This window comes from Lethenteron reissneri, chromosome 22 (assembly GCF_015708825.2).
Source record: "Lethenteron reissneri isolate LAM-NWPU_2019-01 chromosome 22, ASM1570882v1, whole genome shotgun sequence".
Classification (NCBI taxonomy): domain Eukaryota; kingdom Metazoa; phylum Chordata; class Hyperoartia; order Petromyzontiformes; family Petromyzontidae; genus Lethenteron; species Lethenteron reissneri.
Genome location: NC_083800.1, coordinates 11,353,324 through 11,363,602, shown reverse-complemented (window position 1 = coordinate 11,363,602; position 10,279 = coordinate 11,353,324).

Here is a 10,279-nt window from a genome sequence, read left to right as displayed (position 1 = left end):
TCCTCCAGGATAAATAAAGATTCTGATTCCGATAACTAATGGGGTCTATAAAATTGCTCAGTTGCTGAAGACGCTCGCAGCGCGTGCTGTAAAACGTCCTGATATTGTGCCAATATCCATACAGCACACGCCTGGATAGTCGTGTCTATCATTATTATTATTCTCCTCATGACATTTGTGTTGATTGATGAGCACTTGTTCATCCATACTAAATCCTCATCGTGTAGAAATATGAAACTGGAAATATATAAAAGCTTGTCTTCATTGTTAAAGCAGGCATGGCATTGATTAAGTTGTAACGCTTAACAGTGTGACTTATATAATAGAAAACGTATCCCTCTCCGAGGTGTGCTTTGCTTTTATTTGTTAACCTCATCCCTAAAGTCATCGGCATCGCCTGTGTGTGCCTGACCTTTTGATGGAGAGAGAGCATATTTCTATGACAGGGACCAGTCCATCTTTAAAATAACTCATCCTGGCCTAGTGGTACCCATTTTACCAATCCAAAGGAACGATAAACTGTGTTGAAATCCTGATTTCTCTGCTGGGAAAAGATAGATACGGTATTTTACATTTGGACATACAGTACTAGTTAAAACATTAACAATTTATGTTGTACATTTTTAAATAAAATTGTCTTGTTGTTTTTACACGAATAAATAAACTAAAAGTTTGTTTCGGAAGTTGAAACAGCTTTGAGAATTGAAATCACATTTGTTAAGGGAAGTAATTAATTAATAAAATAATGACAAAAAAATCCCTAGATACTGAGGCATACAAATGTTTGCATATACACAGCATTCCCTTGCATGTATTTCTAGATCACGCTTGAGTTAAAATATATTTAAAATTAACTCGCTCTACGTGCATTGGCTGAAGCATAAAGCAAAGGATTCAGTTTCGTTTTGGATTATTTTACTGTTTGGCTTTAGGTTATTTAAAGTTGAATATTTTGTTTTTATTAAATCCCAGGCGGCCACCTCCACGTGATACTTTGGCCCAACACATGTGTAGTGGTGATACGCGCTGGAGTAGGGATCGTGTGCCAGCGCGTAATGATTGGCTGTGTATGTGGTGACGCGCGCTGACGGTGGAGGATCAGGGGTCAGCGCGGGGTCGTGGGTTACGGGGTGCTGATTGGCTGTGTGCCGGTGACGCGCTGAGAGGGAGTGATCGGGTGGCAGCGCGGTGTGATTGGTTGAGTAGTGTTAACACGCGCTGGGGAAAACGGATCGTAGAGATAGCGCGTCGTCATTGGTTAACTAAGGAACGATGCTCACGTCGACGTCCGCATCAGCTCCGTCTCCCGTGAGCAGGGGCTATAAAAGGGGATGCACACAGGCGTAAGGGCAGTATGTAACCAGCGAAGAATGAAGACGGGGATCGAAGAGATAGGGCCCTGCGGTACCTAGTCCCGCTGTCCTAACGGGACCGGGACTCTGTGTAACCCAGAGGCGAATGCATTGTGTGTAGCCATAGGCATAGGGTCTACACAAGTCAAGTGCATTGTGTGTAGCCATAGGCATAGAGTCTACACGAGTCAAGTGCATTGTGTGTAGCCAGAGGCATAGAGTCTACACGAGTTAAGTGGAGTGTATAGTCAGAAGAATAGAGACCACACGTTGTATTGTGACACGTCAAGATTTAATAAAAGTGTGTTACCCATCAAGAAGTTCCTGCCGTCATTTCCAATACTTCACATGCAAGGATCAGAGCTGATTTTTTTCACAAAACGTGGAAATTGTCCTAACACACACATGTCGAAAGCTCTACAACATTTTGTTTATTCATTAAATTATTTTTTATATTTTCCATAATTTATACAGACTACCCTCAGGGGAATGTAGTAATGTACTTGCCAATTGCGTGATATATTGCTATTAAACCCAGCACTCTCCAGCCAGATATGCTGCGTGTTGTTTTAACGCTGCAATATACGTTACATCATTTTCAAAAGCTGAAGTCATTATGCACTGCCACAGTTGTTAAACGTTAAAGTAGATTAAATGTATCAACAAGTTACCAACAAAAACTGTATACTACACAGTACTGTCTGTATGGTTGATATACTACACAGTACTGTGTCTGTATGGTTGAGAGACTAGTTCTTGGCTTATGAATGTGGAATTTCCACTGCCGGTTCATGGCTATTCATGGAGACGATTACTCGCTAGCATTTGTTTTAGCATGAACACACCACGATCACTTGACATGATGACATTAAAGCCTGAAATGTATTACTATCATAACATTAGAATTTGTATCATGTGCATGCGATTGTACTGTACTGTGTGGAAACTATTTGAAAGGTAAAATTTTCTAAACATGGAATAATACTACTCGGAACGAAATGCCTCTCGTACACTTTTTGGTAAATACATTTTATTTCACTTTAATCAGAGTATGTGTGTAAAAACCTCGAAAATGTACGATGCACCAAATTTTACAAAAAAATATTCAAACGGAAGTAGAAATTTAAAAATGTACAAGTATGATATTGGGAAGATAAAAACAAGTTTTAATGTCTTGCGATACTATACATCTTAAAGTAGAACACACATTACACATCTAATAGGCTCACTGATATTAAATATGTAGTATTTATCTCGTATAATTAAATTAAATGCTCTCAAAAAACGACCCACTATAAAAGTCGCTGTGAAGTTATGACATTGTTTATTGTAAATCTTTGTATTTATATACCACAGCAGTTATGAAATATGGAAGGGTAGTCGTACTTAGGCTAAAGTCCGAGTAATTGTAATATTTTGTAATATATTATTATCATAACATTTTGACCTCCTCGTGTGCGACGGGTGGACAGACAGCAGCCCGTAGACAATAGCGTTTAAAGGAGAGCGCAACAATAAGACAAAACAGAATAGTCGACATTAGCTATCTTGAAGCCCTATTTGAACGTGGCATGCTCTTGGCCAGCTATGAGATTGGGATAATGCAACGCCTGGCGCCTTGCCACGTATCTCCATCTGGGGGGGGGGGCTGGACTTATTGTTTATTCAGCTATTCAGGAAAGCAGGCATAAAGAACCTCGCCTCACACGCGCCGAGGTCGCTGTGTGGACGTCTGGTAATTGTCCAAAGAGGAAGGGTAGTTTTTTTTGGTCGTTGTCGTATTAATGTTGGATTTTCGTCTTCCCGTTGCTTTTACGTCAACGTCTTAACGATGATGATACATTTAGATTTAAAGCTTTCGTGACTGCAGGGATTTATATTCCACAGCAAGAATTTTTTCTTGATGATGATTGCTTGTGTTGCCATCGAAACGTCGTGAGAATTTTATAGTTTTATTTTTGTTATTTTATTATTTCCCTTCTACGTGACTTTACCGAAATAACCAAGAAGATGATGATACAGATGATTGAATTGAGCAATTGAATCGGGTCGCGATGATTGGTCAGTGAAGGAAGGGCTCTTATTTTGTTGCCTACGTTTCTGAATGTGTTCTTGTTAAAGAATGCTACACGACACAGTGGACTTGCAGTCCATATTCGACCTCTCGGCGCGGCAGTTGAAACAAGGGGGCACGTTTCTTCAACTCCCACCCCTTCTGTCCACCCAGCAGTGTGAATGGGTCTAGCATGGTTCCATTTGGTGGGGAGAAGAGTGGGGTCATTCCACCTCTTCCAAGACGTCTGGTCAGCGTGGAAGTGTAGGCCATATCCTGTAATAAATATCTGTTTGTTTTCTTTGGTGAGATCGCATAAATATAAATGCGTCGTTAACCCACCACCACCCGACACAGCCAATTAGTAAGCTTACGACTTCAGCACACCGGTGTGTTGGAGAGTAAACCCAGAACATTTACAATTTTAGTACGATGTTTCGCTGTTGATTACAACCTTGCTTCATCAGGCGATTTGTCAGAATTAACCAGTGTTAACCAGGCCATGTACCCTCCAGAGGGGATCTCTAGTAATCCCTCTAGGTGAAGCCCTTCTGTCAGCAGTGGCGAGAGCGGACAATTGCTAGACTGCACCTTTATCTTTACGATTTAAATACTATACATGAATTCGTATATTATCACTAAACTGGAATTTCACATCGGCTTTTCTAAAATGTCATGAAGAGTGGACTTTATTTCGTTTGTATTAGAGGATAGGTTTTCTGGTAATAGCTGGAAGTGACTTGTTTGTGCATTGGTAAAGGTTGATATTTATTGTGTAAAAACTTTGAATCTGCATGGTAACAATAGCTAATGTTTTCAGTGGATATTTCCAACATAGCTTTGCCGAATGTACCTTGTAATCACTGGTAATTTATGGCATCACGTTTGTGGGTAAAACAATGTAATAAAAATTGGCTCCAAATGTCGTGACATACATCATTTTCACATTTAGTCTTGCAATGTCATGCAAAACATGCAAAACTAAGGAATCTTACATTTCACTATGGGGACCTCATTTGCCAGTAAAAATATGATAATTGGTTCTTTACCCTTCTATCTGGCAACAAAACTGACACCTTTTTGCAAGGAGTCATGTTTGCATAGACCGCAATACCTGCAGTCATTTGCAAATTTGCAAATGAGGTCCCCATAGTGTAGATGCTTGCCCCGAGCTCTCATACTCTGATGGTGCATTGTCCTTGAGTTGTGCGCCTTTTGGCGTCATCTGGTCCAACCCATATGAGACTAGGCTCGAAGGAAAGCTGTCTCGGGTGTGGACCAATCAACTTCAAGGACAGTGCACATTATCAGAGTTATGTTCTTTTGTTTGTATTATGACTGCAGGTATTGCGGTCTATGCAAACATGACTCCTTGCAAAAAGGTGTCAGTTTTGTTGCCAGATAGAAGGGTAAAGAACCAATTATCATATTTTTACTGGCAAATGAGGTCCCCATAGTGTAGATGCTTGCCCCGAGCTCTCATACTCTGATGGTGCATTGTCCTTGAGTTGTGCGCCTTTTGGCGTCATCTGGTCCAACCCATATGAGACTAGGCTCGAAGGAAAGCTGTCTCGGGTGTGGACCAATCAACTTCAAGGACAGTGCACATTATCAGAGTTATGTTCTTTTGTTTGTATTATGACTGCAGGTATTGCGGTCTATGCAAACATGACTCCTTGCAAAAAGGTGTCAGTTTTGTTGCCAGATAGAAGGGTAAAGAACCAATTATCAATCTTACATTTCGTCTATTTTTATCCTATATGTAAAATAATATATTGAATGTATATTATTGGTGAATAAAATCCTGGTTCATAAACATTTCAAAACAATTAATGACATGTCAGATGGACATACAGGCCTGTACTTGGCTATGAAAATCAAGCAGAGTTATTGTCGTGTAGTTCACGAACCAGATTAATACACTGGCTGATCCATTCATACATTCCCCACGGCTGTCTAATAATAATAATGATAATTTGAGTTTGAAATCATACATCTGATGCCAGGGCATATCACAGCACATTAAACACATCAGCAACTCCCATATCAGCATCTCATCTCAACATTTTGAAAGGGCACCCCCAGTGGCAGCTGTCCCTCTGCCGCATGAGGTGACTCAGCACCTCGCCTGCAAGCGAGCCGGCAGTCTACCAGTAGGGGCCGAGGGGGGGCGATGATTGGTATGTGTGATACCAATTGAGTAAATTGTGGGTCATTTTCTAAATTAGCTCATTTTGACGTTAACGCCAGCACACAATGGCCTTATGAGCGCCGTGAGTGAGCACAGCAATAACCCACGAGCCACCCTCTTATGAACAGGTTATTGAATATTATGAAAGCAATAAGCTCAATATTTTACAGGGGGAACAGAGAGAGAAGGTGGGTAGCACGATAGAGGTGCACAATCTGTGGCACACACGCAGTCTAATCCAGGAGACATTTGGGACATACGTGACCCGCGTTGGGAAACTATTGGCAATGCATTGCAAATTCTGTGACGGCAGCTTCGAGCTATATAGCTCAATGGGTTTTACCTGGTTGACTATAAATCTTTTACAGCAATTTGCCACTCCATTTCTGCATCAATATCGCCTTAAGCCATATACAAATATATACATTTTTAAAAAATTTTTTATATTGAACAGGATATAATTTCACACTTTTCATATTTTGCCCAATAAATGCGTTTAGGACGTGGCGAATACATTCTAAGTCAAAATAAACTATTCGTGACATCTTCTTGGTTCTTTCAGTAAAGTCACGTAGAAGGGAAATAAAAAATAAAACATAATAAAATACAATTCTCACGACGTTTCGGCCACAACGCAAGCAGCCGTCCTCAGGTGAAGAACAGGTCTGTCGGAAAGACAGCGTCTGTATTATTTTATTATGTTTTATTTTTATTATTTTATTATTTCCCTTCTACGTGACTTTACGGAAAGAACCAAGAAGATGAATCCCTGCAGTCACGAAAGCTTTAAATCAAAATTTATTCGTGACATATTCCATCCAATTAGTTATGCCACTACTGAAAAAACCTATATCAGAATATACAAACCATAGTAAACCACTGCAGCAGAGGCTGTTAAAGGTAGCACGATAGAGATTCACAATCTGTGTCACACACGCCGTCTAATCCAGGAGAAATTTAGGACATACGTGACCCGCATTGGGAAACTATTGGCAATGCATTGCAAATTCTGTGACGGCAGCTTCGATTTAAAACGTAAAGAAAACGGACTAAAAATTTGTAAGAGCTGAGGAGAATGTGTCCCACGTACAGGTTGCAATGCTTAACAGCCCTCGATTACAGTATATAATTGTATCATATCTCCATATTATGCATGAATCACCCGGTACGGTAAGTGGTTGTAATCTTAGACAAGTTTCATCAAATGACATTACAATTCAGTACTTAGTGTATATATACTGCCAGAGGGGGTGCACTGCAAATGTAATTTGGTGAATTGCTTGTGCTTGGATAAAGATTCCCCTTTATCTTCCAACCTTTTCAGCAAGCGGAGAAAATTTGCTCCTTTTGAGATGTAGGCCCTCTACGTGAATTGGACATGACCATTGTGTGGAAGGCTGATATTTACCAATTTAAAAAAACTAAATCTGCAGTAAATATTTTCAGAGATAAAGACAGAAATGCAATAAATGTATCTGCTGACTACAGATGCATATACTTTTCTTGTATGCAAATTTCTCAATTCTACACGCATAATTTGAGTGGTTTCTTCAACTCAGTCGCCTGAATGTCCCATCACCATTCTGTTGAGTAAAATACATTTTTACTAAAAAATATGGACACTAATTTCAATGTAAAAAAATAAAGCATATGTTGTATTTTATGCAATCAAATAGTCATATGAGACGTTTCTCGTGTACGTGCCAGTGTTTTTATTCAACTCATTAACAATTAATGCCATGCATTAACTTTAACTTAATATTAATTTTATATACTGCAAATAAAATCATCCAAATGGTGCATATGTATGGGCATGCATGTGGGTTTTTTTAGCGTCGTGAATCTGACAGTCACATATTTCCATCTTAAGAAAATATTTCCCACGGAACATACTGCTACAGGGCTGGAGTAAACACAGATGTGAAGACATTGAGATATGTGTGTACAATAAAGCCTCAGGGGAAGGGGTGCATGACCAACGGATGTCGGATGTGCAGCATAGCCACACAATCACCGGGTGCCTACAGAGTTTGGGTCAAAGAAAAAAAATCAGAAGCTGTTCCATTTCCTGATGTTCTTAAAGGGAATTTGACCATGCTAAACCTTTTTTGTAAATGCTATCTTTACAATAAAAAAATATCCTAGAAACTGCATGTCACTACCACTTAGGTTAACATTAAAATGATAAATGTATATTTCTTGGGTCTTTTGGTAAAGTCACGTAGGTAGAAAAATATTTTTTTTAAAGACCCAAAAAGTATGAATTCCGGTAGTCACGAAAGCTTTGAGTCATGATAAATGTATATGCAGCATACTGTACGCATTGTAGATGGAAAATAAGTTAAGGAATTTCGGTTATTCTGTGGTGTTTATTAACATCTTGCATTCTAAGATGTTTGTCAGAATAGGAGGCGGCAAAAATAAATTTCTCTATACTCTATTAGTCACTTATCACCATGTACTTCACCATAAATTAAGTAAATAGTGAATTGTCTCCCTCGTGAAACTTAAACAACACAGATTCATATAAAAATTATTTGGAAAACTGATAGAATAAAATGCTTTGGGGGCAACTGGTGGCGAGATGTTAACTACCTCGCCTGGTATACAGGAGGTCGTGGGTTCAATCCTGACCCTGACGCCTGCTGTATATTTGGAGTTTGCGTGTTCTCCCCGTGGTCGCGTGGATTTTCCTCCGGGTCTTCCAGTTTTCCCTCCACATTTAGAATAATGCGTTTCGAGTATTTGGTTGCTATACATTTACACATGATACGCCCCTTAATTGAGCTATCATTTGTAGAACTATATAGCCATTGGAACCTCATTTGCCAGTAAAAAATATGATAATTGTTTTTTTACCCTTTTATCTGGCAACAAAACTGACACTTTTTTACAAGGAGTCATGTTTGCATAGACCACAATACCTGCAGTCATAATGCAAACAAAAAACGTGCGCCTTTTGGCGTCATCTGGTCCAACACCATGTGAGACTAGGCTCTAAGGAAAGCTGTCTCGGGTGTGGACCAATCAACTTCAAGGACAGTGCATACATTATCAGAGTTGTGTTTTTTTGTTTGCATTATGACTGCAGGTATTGTGGTCTATGCAAACATGACTCCCTGTAAAAAAAAGTGTCAGTTTTGTTGCCAGATAAAAGAGTAAAAAACCAATTATCATATAACTATATAGCTCAATGGGTTTTACCTGGTAAAATAAAAAATCTTTTACAGCAATTTCCCACTCCATTTCTGCATCAAGACCTCCTTAAGCCATGTAAAAATCTATACACTTTAAAAAATATATATTTTTCTTTTTATATTGAGGATAAAATTTCATACTTTTCACATTTTCCCCTATAAATTCGTTTAGGATGTAGCGAATACAGTTTAAGTCAATATAAACGACTCGTGACAGATCCCATCCAATTAGTTATGCCACTACTGAAAAAAAAATCAGAATATACAAATCACAGTAAACCACTCCAACAGAGGCTGTTAAAGATCAACATTTCCGCTTTGCAAAACACTTAGCTACTCAAGTAAAGTGAATTAAAATTGGGCAATTTCGATTCAAATAAGATCAGGTATTTCTCTCATATCTTCTTGGTTCTTTCGGTAAAGTCACGTAGAATGGAAATAATAAAACAATAAAAACAAAACATAATAAAATAATTCTCACGACGTTTCGGCCACAACGCAAGCAGCCGTCCTCATGTGTATAACAGGTCTGTCGAGAAGACAGAGTCTGAATGCTCATTCATGAATGCTCATTTAGACTCTTCATGAATGCTCATTCAAACTCTGTCTTCTCGACAAACCTGTTCTACACCTGAGGACGGCTGCTTGCGTTGTGGCCGAAAGGTCGTGAGAATTATTGTATTATGTTTTGTTTTTATTGTTTTATTATTTCCATTCTACGTGACTTTACCGAAAGAACCAAGAAGTTGAATCCCTGCAGTCACGAAAGCTTTAAATCGAAAAATATTTCTCTCACTTTAAAGAACTGAAGGAAACTGAAAGACCTCGTGTGCCCTCTGCTGGCGTGCATGAGCATAGCAGGCTGATATGCAGTACTTTGTACACATACACCTATTAGTGGCTTCGTGTGGCCACTGCTCTCCATGGTTGCAGCAAAAGTTATTGTAGTTTAAATTGGTGATGTTTGTTTTGCATCCCATTATCCTGTGCCGAGTAGTCCTTCCAATGTGGAGGCCCTAGAATGCGTGGCAAAGGGGCCGTCCATAAATGACGTCACGCACCTAGGGGGGGGGGGCAGAGCCTTGTGACGTCATATTTGAGAGGGGTCTGACTTTTTGTGACGCCGTGTGACTGGGGGGGGGGGGGGGGGTCAAAAATCGTCAAAAATCGCGTGACGTCATTTATGGACGGCCCCAAAGGGCTATTTGAACGTTGCGTTTTCTTCCACAGCCGGAGTCCATCGCGTGTTCAGCTTTCATGATTAAATTCCTGTACTGGTGCTAAACTAAAAACGGATTTCTTTCTTTCAACTTGATTGCCAATCGAGTTGGTGTGAGTAACCACACACAAACTCATTACGCGTTTGGTGTGGAGCAGTGTGACTAAAACCACGCGGAGCATTACATGGGGGGTAGGAGAATATAAATCATTTCTCCACACAAATAAAACGTGCTTTAGTCCATCAGCCATATTTTCAATGGAATAC